The sequence below is a fragment of the Callithrix jacchus genome, chromosome 7 (assembly GCF_049354715.1).
Source record: "Callithrix jacchus isolate 240 chromosome 7, calJac240_pri, whole genome shotgun sequence".
In the NCBI taxonomy this organism is placed as follows: domain Eukaryota; kingdom Metazoa; phylum Chordata; class Mammalia; order Primates; family Cebidae; genus Callithrix; species Callithrix jacchus.
Genome location: NC_133508.1, coordinates 47,161,164 through 47,178,415, shown reverse-complemented (window position 1 = coordinate 47,178,415; position 17,252 = coordinate 47,161,164). Strand labels below are relative to the sequence as shown.

At 52.1% G+C, this 17,252-nt stretch overlaps 1 protein-coding gene across 3 annotated transcripts in view; it reads right to left on the bottom strand.

The window, feature by feature from the left end:
* Nucleotides 1-17,252, bottom strand: part of SPSB1 (splA/ryanodine receptor domain and SOCS box containing 1) — an 80,985-nt gene that overhangs the window by 55,904 nt on the left and 7,829 nt on the right. Inside the window, exons 2-3 of one of the 3 annotated variants that reach the window (XM_054258741.2) lie at nucleotides 4,372-4,463; nucleotides 1,973-2,089 (exon numbers count right to left, since the gene is read on the bottom strand). The exons of 1 other annotated variant lie outside the window; for it this stretch is intronic. The gene's annotated coding sequence lies outside the window, so the exon portion shown is untranslated. Of the gene's footprint in view, nucleotides 1-1,338; nucleotides 1,610-1,972; nucleotides 2,090-4,371; nucleotides 4,464-17,252 lie in introns of those variants that run through there. One more of the 3 variants, XM_035307631.3, reaches the window with a different exon arrangement.

Genomic DNA, 17,252 nt, shown 5'->3' with positions numbered 1-17,252 from the left:
GTACCCCTGGGGTCCCAGCTGCTCAAGAGGCTAAGGTCTGATGATCTCTGAGCCTGGGAGGCAGAAGCTGCAGTGATCTTTGTCCCCAGCTTGGGTGACAAAGCAAGACCCTGTCTCAAAAACAAACAAACAAACAAATAAACCTGTCCGTTCTTGCCTGGTGGGCTGAAATTCGCTATCACACCCCCACACATCCCTTCTGCCAGAAACCTAACCCAAATCCTAGAGTCAGATTGACTTTGGTGATGACTTTTATCAGGCACTTACTATATTCCAGGTATCATCAAAGCTCTGGGTGGCTTTGCACATGCATGCCACCTTCCACCGGTGACATTCCTCCCTTTCTTCCCCTCTTCCTCCCTCTCCAGTGCTCACACATCCTAAGGCCCAATTTCAGCATCACTTCCTCCAGGAAGTCTTCCCAGATTCACGTGCTGAGAGTAAACCCTGATCCCCAAGGCCAGAACCTTGCTGGTCTCTAATCACCTTTACCACCCTCTGCCTAGTAGGATATATTATGTGATAGTTCTGTCTCTCCTTCCAGAAAGCACATGAAACACACCCTCACAGGTCAGGTTAAGGATTCTCAATTCCATGGTGTGTTTCCACTTAGAAGCAGAAAGGAACATCGGAGGTAAGGCCTGGCCCCACCACAGGCCTGGCATCTCTGAGACCAGCGCGATCAGGAGAGCATGAGGCAGCTCCCTCCCCCCGGGGCCCTCACACCCCCATTTCGCAGACGGAGACTGAAGCTCAGAGAGGTCACATGGCCCGGCCAGGACATGGGAGCCGGCAGTACTGAGGCAGAAGGCCAGCCACCTCCCAAGCTGGGCTAGAAGCTGCTTCGGCCCACAGACCCAGACCCAATGCCGATTCCGAGTCGGTCTCCTCTGGAGAAGCAGCCACAGTGCTGAAAAAGCCCTGCACTGCTCCACTGGAATCCAGGAGTCATGGCCGGCTGCCTGCACCTGTATCCCAAGGCGGCAAGAACAGGTGGGCCCTAAGGCAGCAAAATGCTCCAGCCTTTTGTAAATGGCAGCCCCCCAACCCACTTCGATCATTCCCAACCCCTCACCATCCAGCACCTCAAGGGGTGATGCCTGGCACAGCAGTGGCCCCCTAGGACCCTGCCCTACATGCCCACCAAAGTCTGCTCTGCTTGGTGAGTGCTAGTATCCCCTGGTTGAGCCTGTTTGGGGACACACACACACACACACACACACACACACATAAATACATGTACAAACACACCCTGCCCTTGTCCCCCAGATGCTGTCCCTCACCCTTTCCTTAGCACAATCTGGCATATGCCAAGGGACACCCCCATCTCCAACTCACCCGAAGCAGGCGACTAGCCGGCAGGGAGCATGGCCTATCTGACCTGGAACCTTCTTCTTCGCCCAGGTCTCAGCCCCCTGCCAGCACAGGGCAGGGTTGAGTCAGGAAGAGCACAGGACCACCGTGGTTCCTGCAGCAGGACCCAGGGATCCCCATGCCACTGTGGCCCCACCACCTCCCTGACCTTGGGCACCTGGTCCGGGCTTGCAAATGACTAAGCGATTTCCACCTCCAAACCCATCTGCCAAGAGGCCCGGCTGGCTGCAGAACTAAACCAGGATGCCTGGAGCCGCACGCGTGAAACCCATAATTGGCAAGCCTTCTTCTTGGGAAAGAAAACTCCATGTTTTGTTTTGTTTTGTTTTCCCCTTAAACGAAACAAATCCACCCACGTAGTTACTGGAAACTCAAGCATGTGAAACTGAACCGTTTGCAAAGAGAATTAGTCAGCAACCTTGTGAGCTGCGCGGTCCCTCTGGAGGTGGCTGCCTGTGCTCCTGACGCCCCCACCGACTCCCCACTTAGTGTTCTTTGCTGCACGTGACGCCCTGGTAGAGGGTCAAAATGAGGCTGCATCCCACGGATGGAGGGCAAGGTCACTGGCATCAGGTTGATGGTGCCATGCACATCTCACCTGGGCCTCCAAGTGTGAATCACTCGCTGGTTAGAAACCGTGGCTCTGGAGTCACGTTCACATTCAACTCTCACCCCCTCATGTGACTCGAACCTCTCCAGGTCTCGGTTTGCTCATCTGTGAAATGGGGAGAACAGAAGCCACCAGGTATGTGTGTGTGGTGTTGTAAGGACTCCAACACATGACACAAGGTGCTTTGTACCTGGCACCCAAAAGGCAGCCACCAAGCCCTGGCTGCTGCTGAGATGCCCTCCTGTGGGAGAGCTGAGGTAGGTGGGCAAGACTGGCATGGGGCCATGTCCCTTGAAGCCAATACGGGGTCTCTTGTTACTGTGGAGTCTGCTGCGTTGGTTCCTAGGCCCACTGCTTTGCCTGGAATACGGCATAAGGAGTCGGACAGAGGGCCAGGCCGGGTGCCGGCAGGTAGAGCTCTCGTCCCAGCCCCACTGACTCAGTGACCCCCACTGTGCTGCTCAGCCTCGCCCTCCTCATCTCTACAGAGAGCGGACATTCATCCCACAGATGTTTTATTTTAAATCAGTGCAATGCTGTGTCTTTAAAAACAAACAAAAAACCCACTGAATTATGCCAGCATTTTTAAAAGTCTGGATTCTTGGCTTCAAAAGGGATACTACAGTGCCAAGGGCTCTAGTCCCCCAGGTAAGAAAGGTCACTCCGCGTGCAGGACACGCTGTTCTCCTTTGCCGAAGTCCTCTCCCTGCCCTGTAGCCTCCCACTGGCTGCTTCCCCCATTTGTGCCTCCTTCCCGACCCCTGGGGGCACCTGAGTTTATGACCCAGTTTAAAACCCTAATTTTATTTAGGGGCACAACCTCAGCCACTTGCCACTAGAAATAGCCACAGGAAGTGTCCCTGGGGAAGGTAATTCAAGTCTGACACTTAAGGCTCATTTTTCCCGGAGAAAAACAAGACAGTGTAAGAAGACCTATGCCCCAGTCTGGCCAAGGGAAACTCAGGGATGAGACTGTCACTTTCTGCAATTCTTTGTGTGATTTACTAGATAAAGAGCAGAGGCAAATATCTGGGGTCCTGCTCTCCCTTTCGCTGACCTGCCTCTCTCTCCATTTGGTGATGAACCAGACGGCCTCATTGTGTGGATTTCAGCCAGTGGGCAGTCAGGGTCTAGATGCTCACAAGCGGGCAGCCCGGTGCCCGTTTTCCCATAAGGAAGGTACCAGGACAGCTGCTCACAGAACAGGAAGCCCTCCAGCTTTCCCAGCCAGGCAGCTGCCTTGCATATTTGGGGGTGGGAGGGAGGAAGGATTCAGTGGCCACATCTACTCCCAGCCCAGCAGAGACACTGAAAATGTCAGGTGGGCATTTGGAGGCATTTTCCAGTTGTCTTGTTCACTTTTTTTTTGAGATGGAGTTTCACCCTATCACCCAGGCTGGAGTGCAGTGTTGCGATCTCAGCTCACTGCACCTTCACCCCTGCAATGGCCCCACCACCTAGTTCAAGCGATTCTCCTACTTTAGCCTCCCAAGTAGCTGGAATTACATACAGGTGCCTGCCACCATACCTGGCTAATTTTTGTATTTTTAGTGGAAACTGGATTTCACCATGTTGGCCAGGCTGGTCTCAAACTCCTGACCTCAAGTGATCCGCCTACCTCAGCCTCGCAAAATGCTGGGATTACAGGTGTGGGCCACCATGCCCAGCCAGTTGTCTTGTTTGCTCCTATAGTGAAAAGCACAAGATTCGAGATCTCCAGCCATCTTGCCTCTCCAATAACACTCCTCCGTTCATTCAGCCTTCACTGAGCACCTGCTGCAGGCCAGCCTCTGAAGCACAGCAGGCAGGCTGGACTGGCCAGGCCTTGGCCCCTGCCACAGCTTCCTGAGAATGTTCAATCTCATCTTTCCGCCTGAGCTCACTCCCTCCCTCCCCTGGGCACCCTCCCATGCCCTCTCCTTTGCCTGGCTAAGGCTTCTCTCCATCAGAAATTTCTCCCGAGCAACCTGGGCCGACCCCTCCCAGAACTTAAATCCCAGCATCCCCCCTACCCCCCAGATCAGGAGTCTGTTCCCACTCAGAGGCCATGTGGGCAGCACAGTTCAGAGCCCAGACTGCCTGGGTCTGCATCCAGCTTGACTTCTTGCTGTGTGGCCCTGGGCAAGGCATTCGACTTTTTTTAACATTGGTTTTTCCATCTGTAAAATGGGCATGATAATCCCCATTCCACAGGGTTCTATGCAGCAGTCAATAAGTAAATGCGTGGAAAGTGCCCAGCACAGTGCCAGGCACAGAGCAGGCACTCAATTAACATCAAGCAAACTGGTCTCGTTTTAAAGCTGGTGGGAAAAGATGTGTCTGTGGCAGACACATGGCCTTGGTACTGGCTTTGGACAGTCGGCACACACTGCCTCTGATAACCTCACCTCCGTCTCGGAGATAGAATTCTAAGCTCCAACCAGGCAGCCTTCCCTAGGTGCCTTCCAAAACTGCGCCACTTGTGATTAGACTGACCAGGCTGAAATATATAAAAACATAAATAAAAACAAAACTAAAGCAAAGAAATCCAAAACCGTGCCACTTTAATGAGATGAGTCCATGCACGTTATCCAATCATCGCATAATTCAGCTCATGAGCTGCTCGCCCAACAAAACTCCGTGTTGGCACCTGCCTGTGTCACCATCGGCACTTAGGGAACTTGGAAGAATGTGGCCTTCCCCCAGTCCACACCTGCAGAGTATGCTGAGGTAGGGAGAAGAAATGAATTCCAGGACAGTGTACATGGCTGCCTGAACATGTGTGCGCCAATCATCAGGATCACATTTACAACAGGTGAACCATGTGGCATCTGAATAACACCTCCACAGGGCCATTAGGGAAGAACCCTGTTAGCTTTTCCTGACTACAAGACTCAGGAAGGTCAGGGACTCCCTGCTTTGTGTCATAAAAGAGGCCGGGCACAGTGACTCCTGCCTGTAATCCCAGAGCTTTGGGAGGCTAGGTGGGAAGACTGCTTGAGCCCAGGAGGGGTTTGAGATCAACCTGGGCAGCACAGTGAGACCTCAGCTCTAAAAAAGAAAATACGAGAATCGCTTGAACCCAGGAGGCAGAGGCTGCAGTGAGCAGAGGTCGTGCCACTGCACTCCAGCCTGGGTGACAAAGAGAGACTCTGTCTTGAAAAAAATAATAAAAATAAAATAAAATAAAAATTAGCTGAGTGTGGTGGCATACATCTGTGGTCCCAGCTACTCAGGAGGCTGAGGAAGGAGGATCGCCTGAGGAGTTCGAGGTGCAGTGAGCTATGAATACGCCACCACACTCCAGCCTGGGTGAATGAGACAGGCAGGGCGAATGGTTACACCAAGAGAAAAACATCATCCGCATGAGGGCTCCTGTATCTCAATACTTGGCCACTGGCGTAAAGAAGAGAAAAACAGTCCCATTTTTCTGCTTTGTCTAAGCAGAGCTATTTCATCTGGCAGGACTGAAACAGGGCTCAGTGCCACCAAGAAAACTCATACCCCTCATGGATGCACCAAACCCACCTTTCCAGGAAGAAAACAGAGGTCCCATCCTGAACACACAAAGCATAGTGGATAAAGCCACGTTTCATGTCTACCACTTGGCAACCATGGCAGAAACATCCTGGGTGCCGACCCTGATCCATTCCCACTGTTTGCCAGAAGCAGTGGAGTTAAATCTTACACAGAATGCTCCCCTGCCCCGCAAAAAAAAAAAAAAAAAAAAAAGAGCCAAAAGATAAAAGTGAAAGTGCCCTGGTTCAAGGGTTGGTTCAAGTCTGACCCTTTTCCAGGACTGTGATGTTATTTCTAAGTCCATCAGTCCTTCCAGAAAAGAAGATGTCCCGTGCGTGTTGAAGAGATGAATGAATAACTTGATGCTGGGTGATGAGGGGTATGGGGTTCAGGATAGCAGTCTCTCTACTCCGGCCCATGTTTGAAATTTTCCATTACAAAAATCTCCACAAATGCGGACAGCAAAGCAAAACCTCAGCCGTGCCGAGACCCATGATGGGGAAGAAAGAAACCCCAGTCATGGATCAGCACTCAGCTCAGAGACGGCCTCCTTGGTAGGCCCTGTCTGGGCATGGCTCTCTCAGTGCGGGCACCGGGACAGCCAGGACAGAGCGGGCATTCAGGGAATACTGGCTGAATGGTGAAGGCATTAAAAAAAAAAAAAAAAACTTTATCCCGAGCTGTCTAGACGCCCCTGAGAGTGGCATGGGGGTCCGGAGGATGTGGCTTCCAGGGAGCCTGGGAGGCTACAAGTGGGGAAAGAAAGGATCTGTTTACCGAACAGCTCAAAACTGGCCTCATAGGATGCAACCAGAAGAAATATAGATTTTGAGACAGAGTCTTGCTCTGTCACCCAGGCTGGAGTACAGTGGCATAATCTTGGCTCAGTGTAACCTCCACCTCCTAGGTTCAAGCAATTCTCCTGCCTCAGCTTCTTGAGTAGCTGCGATTACAGGCGCATACCACCGCACCTGGCTAATTTTTGCATTTTTAAGAGAGATGGGGTTTTACCATGTTGGTCAGGCTGCGTCTTGAACTCCTGATCTTGTGATCTGCCCACCTTGGCCACCCAAAGTGCTGGGATTATAGGCGTAAGCCACCGCACCCGGCCAAGAAGAGGGGAAAGATACTTCTCTTTTTGAACATTCCATTTTTCCAAAGATGGAGAAGTGTTTTTAGAAGAACCCTAACATTTACATATAATTTATATATGACAGAATTAGAATAAATTAAGCATGCTGTTGCTCCCTTAGGATGACTTCTCCAAGCTTCACAAATGCAAGGCGAACTTTCTCATTAGCACGTTCTTAAAATCTCCAAATGAGAAGACCCTTGCACAGGGGAAAGGCTCGAGAATCTCCCCCGAACCCTATCTGCAGAGGAATGAGGCGACAAAGTCATGCTGCTGCCCAGGTCTTTTCTTTTTTTTGAGCCAAGGTCTGACTCCCATTGCCCAGGCTGGGGTGTAGCGGTGCGATCACAACACAAGGCAGCCTCAACCTCCCGAACTCACGCGATCCTCCTGCCTTGGCCTCCAAAACAGCCGGAATCACAAGCACACACCATCACACCCAGCTAATTTTTTTGTCTTTTTAGTAGACACAAGGTTTTATCATGTTGCCCAGGCTGGTCTCGAACTCCTGGCCTCAAGTGATCTACCTGCCTCGGCCTCCCAAAGTGCTGGGATTATAGGCACGAGCTACTGTGCCCGGCCCCTCAGGTCTTCTCAATCTATCCAGGAGCTCATTCAACCCTTAGAAATCCAGGAAGGTGCCCCAGGAACCTGACATGAGATGACTTGCCCTCACAAAAAAACCACCATTGCCTGAAGTAAACTCATGCTTAATCTTGAGTTTGCATGAGGCTTCCTGGGATCAGCTCAAGAGGTAAGACCCACCGGCATGGCCCTAGACTCTGGCCTTCCCATGGCAGGTTCAGGAGCATCATCATAGGGACCCCACCATCCCTACCTGAGGAGAGATTCAGGGCAACAGGCAATACCACCCCAGCCAGAAGCCCAGGACCTCGGGCAGACCCACAACCAAATCCCCAAGACGACAGATAGTGGTCAGGACAGGGGAGCCCCAGGCATATCCGAACAAAAGGATCAGGAAGCTGAATTGGGTCCCCAGGGAGACTGGCCAGGGCCCCAGTGACCACATTTTATAGTCGTTTTTGTTTGTTTGCTTGTTTTTGAGACAGTGTCACTCTATTGCCCACGCTGGAGTGCAATGGTGCGATCTTGGCTTACTACAACCTCTGCCTCCTGGGTTCAAGCGATTCTTCTGCTTCAGTCTCCCAAGTAGCTGCAATTACGGGCATGCACCATCACGCCCAGCTAATTTTTGCATTTTTATTTATTTCTTTAAAGATGGAGTTTTGCTCTTGTTGCCCAGGCTGGAGTGCAATGGCATGATCTTGGCTTACTGCAACCTCTGTTTTCTGGGTTCAAGCGATTCTCCTGCCTCAGCCTCCTAAGTAGCTGGGATTATGGGCATGCACTACCATGCCCAGCTGGTCTCAAACTCCTGACCTCAGGTGGTCCACCTGCCTTGGCATCCCCAAGTGCTGTGATTACAGGCATGAGTCACTGTGCCAGGCCTGGTTACAACATTTTAAATGCAAGGGAGAGCCTGTGTAACATGGCAAGACCCTGTCTGTACAAAACATTTTCAAAATTAGCCAGGTATGGTGACAGGTACCTATAATAACAGCTACTCAGAATGCTGAGGTGGGAGGATCACTTGAGCCTAGGAGTTCAAGGCTGCAGTGAGCTGTGACTACACCACTGCATTCCAGCCTAGGTGACAGAGAGACCCTGTCTGTCTGTCTGTCTGTCTGTCTGTCTCTCACACACACACACACTCTGCAGGGGAGCACACAGGAATTCAGGGGGGAAGTCTAGCTCATCTGCACATCTCATTAACAACTCTGGAGGTGAATGGTATAGAAGTAGAAGGACACCCTGTGCCCACTGACGACCCCTGGGCTTGGTATTCGATGCCCTCCCTGCTATACAGCTCTGAAGCCTTCCCCTGGTCCTCCTCACGGCAGCCAGTCTCCTGGCCCCTACCATGAAACACCCCGGTCTAGAACGAACACTCCTGATGGCCCCAGGAGGCCCTCTGTACCCATACTGGTCTGGTGTCTGCCCAGCCCCCTGGAAGTGAGCTCATGTTTCCTGCACACACCTGCTGGGCCACAGGCTCTCAGGGACCTGGAGGTGCATCACACACCTCCCAGGCTGTGTGTGGCAATAGCAGGTGCCCAATCAACAGGGCTGGCATGTTCCACTGTCAGAGTAGAAAAAACCCAGGCGGTGGGGTCAGGCCCCCCTTCCAGCATCCAGGAAGACACGCCACCTCCTGAAATGCAGAAAACCTCTCTGGAAAAAAGTTCTTCTTATCTGTAAACTGAGAGGTAACATCTAACTCACAGGATTGTTGAAGGGGTTAAAAACCCATCTGCAGTGGCAAGCAGAGCACCTGGCTCATGGCACACATTCAGTCAATACAAGTGAAGACTATTTCGGGCAGAATCACACTCACAGCAGATGGGATCTGAGACACCCTAAACTAAACGCCAGCCCCAGCATGGGAGGGAAAGGGCAGGAAAAAGTTGTCGGGAGCTCCAACAAGGAAGGGGCCAGTAGTCCCTCAGCGGATGACAGCTTAGGTTTTCTCCCATGCCTGGGGCAACCCCAACCTGTCTCCTTTCCCCCACCCATAGTCAGGGCACTGTGGCTCCAGGGGGCCCTGGGCATGGAGGACCCACTGCAGGAGTGCCCATGGCCCTGCTAAGAGTGGGCCTGGGGTAAATGGCTCCCTTGCTCGGTACCACCAGCCAGGGCAACTGCATCACGATCCTGAGAGCACTGGTAGGAAGCTCCTAAGCACACTTCTGTCACACTCTGTCCAATGAGAGGCAGGCCACCCCCTTTGGGGCCTGCTACGTCTTAGAAAACATCGGAAAGAAAGGAATTAAGAAACTGACTTGCTAAAGCTGAAGTTCTGGTCCCAGATGGGTTAACAGGGTTTGGAAGTGGCACCGAATGGCCAACACTGTCAGCAACCATTCCTGGAAACAGCTCCTGCCCCCAAGAGAAGGGGCAGCATGAGTTACAGACCCCCAGCCTCAGGGTTGGTCCCCATAGGGACACATCTGGCACCACAGTTGAGGTGGACCCTGGGGAGGAGGGAGTGGTGCAGGGTAGGCCTGGGAGGAAGCTACATGCACCCCAAAGACCACGTCATGGGTTTGCGAATTCACCATAAGAGCAATGGAACTGCTGATGGGCTCCAGAAGGGAGCTGATAACAGGTGTCATTTTTAAAAGTTCGAAAAGAAAAAATTAAAAATAAATAACAAGATTGCTGGCAACAAGAATTTGGTGGCTGAGTCTCTGGTGACGAGGGATATGGAGAAAAAGACAGATGCCCTTGTTTCCCAGCCAAGCTCTTAGACAAGCTGTTTGTATCTGACTCTTCCATCCCACCTTCATATGGCCTACGACGAATCCAGGACAGGAAATCCAGCTTCCACTTAGGAAATGCTTCAGTCTTCCATGCAAAACTTAATCAGCCAGAAGTCAGACGCAGAAGGCTGTACAATGTATAGCTCCGTTTGTACGAACTATTCAGCACAGGCAAAGCCCTGAGTCAGAACACAGACTGGTTCCCAGGGACTGCAGAGGGAGGATCGGGGGTGACGGCTAATATGGAGGGGGTTTCCTTCTGGGGGGATGAAGACATTTTGGAACTAGACAGAGGGGATAACTGCACAATATTGTGAATGCACTAAACGCTCCTGAACTGTTCACTTTAAAATGGCTCATTTATATTATGTGTTTTACCTCCAATGAAGAAAGACAGCTGGTCGTGGTGGCTAATGCCTGCAATCCCAGCACTTTGGGAGGCCAAGGTCAGGAGTTCGAGACCAGCCTAGCCAACATAGTGAAACCCCCATCTCTACTAAAAATAGAAAAATTAGCCATGCATGGTGGTAAGTGCCTGCAATTCCAGCTACCCGGGAGGCTGAGGTGGGAGAATCACTGGGATCTGGGAAGCAGAGGCTGCAGTAAGCTTGACACTGCGACACTGCACTCTAGCCTGGGTGACAGAGCAAGACTCCATTAAAAAAAAAAAAAAAGACAACCTAATTAGCCAATGTCACAGAGCACATCTGTATATCCAGAACATCTTCCAGCTGACTCTACTTTCTCTCCATTTAGTTCAGACAGCAATCCCCATATACCTGGACCACTCTGACTCTTGTCAGCCCCTGCATCTTATTTACCCAGCTACAGTGACATCTGCTCTGCTGACCTGTCTCTTGGGTCACTCATTTCTTCCTTGCTCTTTCTTTGTGGCAGGGAATGGTGGTGAAGAGTAAGACCAGGAGCCAGGCTGCTGGGGCTTAGCTCACAGCTCTTCCCTTGGGTGGCTGGGAAGCCCAGAGTCATTCTAGTTTGTCTTTTTTTGGTTTTGAGACAGAGTTTTGCTCTTGTTGCCCAGGCTGAAGTGCAATGACATGATCTTAGCAACCTCCACCTCCCAGGTTCAAGTGATTCTCCTGCCTCAGCTTCCTGAGTAGCTGGGATTACAGGCACGTACCACCATGCCCAGCTAATTTTGTATTTTTAGTAGAGATGGAGTTTCTCCATGTTGGACAGGCTGGTCTCGAACTCCTGACCTTAGGTAATCTGCCTGCCTCAGCCTCCCAACAGGCATGAGCCAGAGGTGAGCACAGCCCATTCTAGTCTTTTCATCTGTAAAATGGGTAGTACCTACCCTATAGGTATCACTGACATTATGACAACTGAATGACGTCATGCATACATAGGACCTGGAAGCGTGCTCAGATACGCCATGTCGGGTTGGTGGCTGTCGTCACTGACCCCACTACAGACAGACCCCAGTCCATGCACCTCCCACAGCCCCCTCTGCTCCATCCATCCCCACCTCCCCCAGGCTGGGCATTGCAAAGGAAAACTGGTTATCCCTCCCACCCCAGCTCTGCTGTGCCCCAAATGCTGTCCGTGGTGGAAAACATGGAGCAGAAAAGCCGACTGCTGCAGGATGCAGCGAGGAAGGACCAGGGCCCGGCCATCCCTCCACATGGCTGAAAAGGGTTAAGGTAGTAGATGGCAACAGGCAATCGCCTGGGTGCCCTCAGTCCCTGCTCTGTGGGGCCAAGGGCAAAGCTCACCCTTTAGGAGCCCCCACGGCTTCGTCCCTCCCCTGCAGGAGCACGGCTGGGACCCAGCCTAATGGCTGATTCCCCAAAACCACTGCTCTGTCCCCAACACGCCTTCGTTCCCTAAACCACAAACCCCTCTCCCATGTTACTTGAAGTTGCACAAATGTCGCCAGGTCTGTGGGCCCTCCTGCCTCTCTGCGCTCACTCCGGCCACATCCCGGCACCCATCCCGCCTTTCCCACCTGGCCACCCCACCACCAGTGTCCTCTGATGCCCTGAGCACTGTCATCACTGGAGACGGGCCTGTCTCACCCACCACACAGCGAAACCTTCCTCATTCTTTATATCCTCGCCCCAGCAGACTGGCTGCATATAATAGGTGCTTAGTAAATGTTTGAATGAACGCATGAATGACATGTGGTCCAGTAACAGCTCCTGAGAATGAAGGTTTGTTCAGAGTGCTTGTTCGGAGTTCCTGACCTCCTACAGGGTCACAAAGGAAATCTGGTCTGAGAACGAAGACCTGGCAGTCTAGTTCTGTGACAGGAAATCCCCACCCCCAGCACCTGCACATCGAGCTCTCCCAGACCCTGCCGGGATCCACTAAGCCACCAGCCTTGCCGTTGCTCCCTCATCCAACAGGTGTCCCAGAACCCACTGTGGCCCTAACTACTGGGGACACAGTGATGAACAACAGTCATGTGGCCGGGTCCTGCCCTCCTGGAGCCTGCAGGTCATTGGGCTGCCCACAACAGCAGGTGTCCCTGGCACGGCTGAGGGTACACATGTCGGGGTGACAGGATGGACGTGGATAGCACAGCTGCCTGCTGATGGGTACACCCCTGGGAAGGGGGAGGTGTGAGGGGATCAGTTTTTGGAAAGCGAAATGAGACAGATGCAGGTCAGCTGGTGGGAATGGGCCAGCTAAGGCGGCACCGGGCAGCACAAAGAATGTGTGAGACAGGGTCAGCAGAAAACAGGTGACAGTGGTTGAGGCTACAAGGGAAGAGAGGGACTCTTCTGAGGGGGCAGATGGGCCATGAGGGTGGGAGGGAGAGGTGGGAGAGGCCTCTGTGGGGAAGACAAAGCCAGATGGGTCCGGCGCAGTAGGCAGGTGTGGCCCAGGGAGTGGCCAGAGCTTTCAAAGCCGGGATGGGGGAACAGCACCAAAGCAGCAGAGGGTGAGTGCATGGCTCATGCCCATGATCCTACCACTTTGGGAGGGTTGCTTGAGCCCAAGAGTTCGAGACCAGCCTGGGAAATATAGAGAAATATATTCCCTGTCTCTAAGAGAAATTTAAAAATTAGCTGGTGTGCTGGTGTGCACCAATAGTCCCAGGTACTAGGGAGGCTGAGGTGGGAGGATGCTTGAGCATTGAAGCCATTTGCCATCCAGACACATCCACTCAAACCACTTCCACTTGGGACAGGTTCAAAGCATCTCTGTGGACCCAGTCCCCCAGCCTGTAAGTCATCATTCACAATGACCCTCAAACTAGCTTGGAACCCAAGACACCTGCAATTCTTCACCCTCCTCTACATCTCACATTCAACTAGTTACCAAAGCCTGCCACCCCACATTGGAGATGCCACCAGCACTCCATACGAACTGGCAGGTCATGGATGTGAACCGCCACCTCTCTGGCCTTCCAGCTCCTGCCTCCTCCCCACCAGATTCTTAAGGCATTCATAACTGCATTAGCCAGGGTTCTCCAGAGACACGAAACCCATAGAATAGAGAGAGAGAGAGAGAGAGAGAGAGAGAGAGAGAGAGAGAGAGAGGGGAGAAGGGATGGATTCGTTCTGACATCCAAGCGCAGGAGAAGGGCGTCAAGCTCTGGGACAGAGAACTAGGATTCGCCCATGCTCCAACTTTTTGTTCCATCCAGGCCGAGGGCTGATTGGACGGTGCCTGCCCCCATGGCGGGCAGATCCTCCCCACCCAGTCAAGTGATTCAAATGCCAATGTCCTCTGAAAACACCCTCACAGACACACCTGGGGCAGCCCGATCATTGTACACAAACACCAAGCCACTGGGTTTCCCTTTCAGCAGAAAAGGGAAGGGCTCCGTGTATACTAAGCATTGAGAATGATCATTGCTTTACCATCTACCTGGGTATTCCCCAATCTAGTAGTCAAGTTAACATCCAAAATCGATCATTGCAGGTCCACCCCTTATCAACTGGCACCCGTAGGCATCCGCTGGCATCTCCTTAAACCATACTTAACCTCCAAGGCAATAACAAGGTCACAGTTCCACCTAGCATGATACTATCCTTCATACCACCAAAGACGCACTGATCCCTTCTCCAGAGGAGGTACAGTCCTCCAGTGCTGTTCACACCTCCCTCCCCTGATATTCAGTAACTGAAATACTATGATATAAAATGAATGCTTAAATACTGCTATAAACTCAACACATGTTCTAAGAATAAGGAGTAAGAGAGGTAAGAAAACAGACATTTGCCTAATACACATGTAAACGCAGACAACCGTATTCTGAACAAAACTGGGAGGAAATACTCCTGGCAATTCCGGCCCTTGTTTCTGTAGCTGGTCACATGGTTGCAGCTGGTATTTATTATAACCACCTCCCTCTACTCCTGTTCTATGTTCCTTTCCTCTGCAACAAGCATCCCAGCTGGCTGTGATTCTTTAAGTGGCAGAGTGACCCAAACATTCATTCCTGAAGGGTCTGAGTCATTCACAGTCCTGCCTGGATGATATCCTTGTCACTTGCCATTGACTTAATCACGGGGCATGGTGATACTGAGAGATGCCCTGAGGGGTATGCAGTAGTCCAGACAACTCTTCCCTACCTCCACTGCAGAGCAGACCAGATCAATTTTCCTTTGCTAGTTCAGATCAATCTCCCCAGCCAACACCATCACTCCGCTCTCGGCCTGCTGACCCAGAGGCACAGGGAGCCCAAACTGCCAGGTGGCAGCCTTGCCCCCAGTTCAATGGACTCACTGTTGTGTCTCCTGGTGGAAGTATTCCTCCTTTTGGAACCAAGACCTCCAGGCCAGCAGAGCATAAAGTCACAGGAACAGGAAGCAACCATTTTGCTAGTGGGTCCCTCAGGGTGATGATGTGTCGTGCCGCCCCCATTTCCTCCCCTTGATTCCTGGACCTGTGAATCCTGGCTATGGGAGAAACCAGCACCATATACTGGATGCCGATACAGATTACATACAGCCTTTGGAAGACACCTGCCCCAGCCCTACAAAGTACTGTCACTTAGCTGCTGTCGTAATTGAACTTCAAAAGACCCCAGTGCTCTTCTTTCAAGTCAGCTGCTTGGGATGGTGGGGATCATGGTCATTCTCAGTCCCAGGCCAAAGACCACCCTGGGGACCACTAGTACGAGTCCCAGAGTCTACAGGCCAGAGAACCTGGAGTTCGGACGCAAAAGTGCAGAAGAGTGTCCCAGCTCTGGGATACAGAGCCAGGATTTGCCCTTCCTCCAGTTATTTGTTTCATTCAGGCCCCCGGCTGATTGGACAGTGTCTGCCCCCATGGAGGGCAGACCTCCCCATCCAGCTGAGTGACTCAAAAGCCAGTGTCCTCTGAAAACACCGTCACAGACACATCTGGGAAACCCGAGCATTCTGTGCAATGTCAAACCACTGGGTTTCCCCTTCAGCAGAAAAGGGATGGGCTCAGTGTGCGCTAAAGCACGGAGAACAACCAGTGCTTTACCAGCTATGTGGGTATTCCTTCATCTAGTCAAGCTGACATCCAAAATCAATCATCACAAGTTCACCCCCTATCAACTAGCACCCATAGGCATCCGCTGGCATCTTCTTCAATATATTTAATTTCCAAATAAAGGCAATAACAAGGGCACAGTTCCATTTAGCATGAGAGGTGAAACCAGAGGGCTCGAGCTCACCAGCCAATTCCCTGCGCATGAGCCCACAGCCACACTTCCGTGGTTGTGAAGTGAGCTCCTCAGAAGCGGTGCTACGTGGACAGCATGGCAGTGGCAAGGTGTTCTGGGAATCCGTGGACAGTGATTTCGGCAGAAACACTGTGTGCAGGGAAGACGAGTCTATATCCAGAACAAGTGCCTGCTCCAGTGAGGACAAAATGCTGCCCTTTCCAAAACCGAAGGAGTCCAACATGCCTTCCACCAGGTGCAGCGATCACCCTGGGGAATGGGGCCATATTGGAGCTCAGTGTTAGTCTCTGCTGCTGGGAGACTGGAACCCAGTGGCAGCCATAGCCAGGCTGGCTCTGGTGAGTGGCAGTCCACATTGCTGAGCCCACACATTGCCTCTGTCTCTGCCACCATGACCACTCTGTTCCTGGCCCATCAGGCGATGACAGGGGTGGAAGGAAAGAGGCTGACTGGTACCCACCTCGGTCATCCTACCCACAAACCTCAGGTCCTCTGCCCACTCAGGAGGTCTATCCACATACCTCTTCCCCCAATTTCTTTTTTGTTTGATTGGATTTCTTGACACAGGGTCTCATTCTGTTGCCCAGGCTAGCGCAATCACAGCTCATTGCAGCCTCAACCTTCCAAGCTCAAGTGATCCTCCCACCTCAGCCTCCCAAGTAGTTGGGAGTCATTATGCCCAGCTAATTTTTTATTTTTGTAGAGATGAAGAGGGGTCTCACTATGTTGCCGAGGCTGGTCTTAAACTCCTTGGGCTCAAGCGATCCTCCCACCTTGGCCTCCCAAAGTGCTGGAATTATAGGTGTGAGCCACTATGGCAGGCCCCCAGATTTCTTTGTCACCAATCTTCCAATCACATTCTTTCCAAGTCCCCAAGCCCCTGACCATCCAGCCAAATCATCCGGCACAGCCTATGAATCAGTATACAATCCCTCATCTGGCCATCTCTCCTCTGAGCAAAGTGCACAAGCAGGTGCACTGCCCGAAGCTCTGCCTGGGAGGATTTCCCTTCACCCTTGTCCTTCAGAGGTGCCCCGGCAAGGGGCTGCAGTGCTGCAGCTGTCCACCTTTGGGTGGTGCCTGCATATGGTGCAGAACCCTCCGCAGCCATCTGTAACCCAGGCTGTCTTCTACTTTCAATCGATCATAAGGAACTCCCCATGAGACGATAGGTACAGGCTGGAGAGAGAAGGCAGTGGGCAAAAGTAAGAGCCATGGGCCTTTGGGCCACTTCCTCATGTCACTTACTTGTGCCTTCAGGACCCGCTCAGACCTGATCCCATATGTACCACTTCCACTTGATGATGTTGAACATTCTGCTGTACATGCCCAATGTATGGTTTGGTGGGTCAGATCGTCGATAACACCCATTTCCTAATGGGCAGCTCAGGTCACATGGAAACTTCACAGCCGATGGTCAAACGTTACCTTTGTACTAGGACCCAGTATTAGGCCAAGAGCTGTCTCTCAAAAGGACTGAAGTTATTTGCGGGTGATGGCAGGGCCTTGTTCCAACTTCCCAGAGGCCTGCACTGCGATTCGCCTACAGGGGGCGGCCGAAGGCTTTCAGCAGCCTCTCTGTCTGCCACTGACCTCAAGCACCCTTGGATCTGCTGGGGGCCCAAGTGGCAGAGCAGCCTGCACAGCAGCCCGGACCTGTTGCAGAGT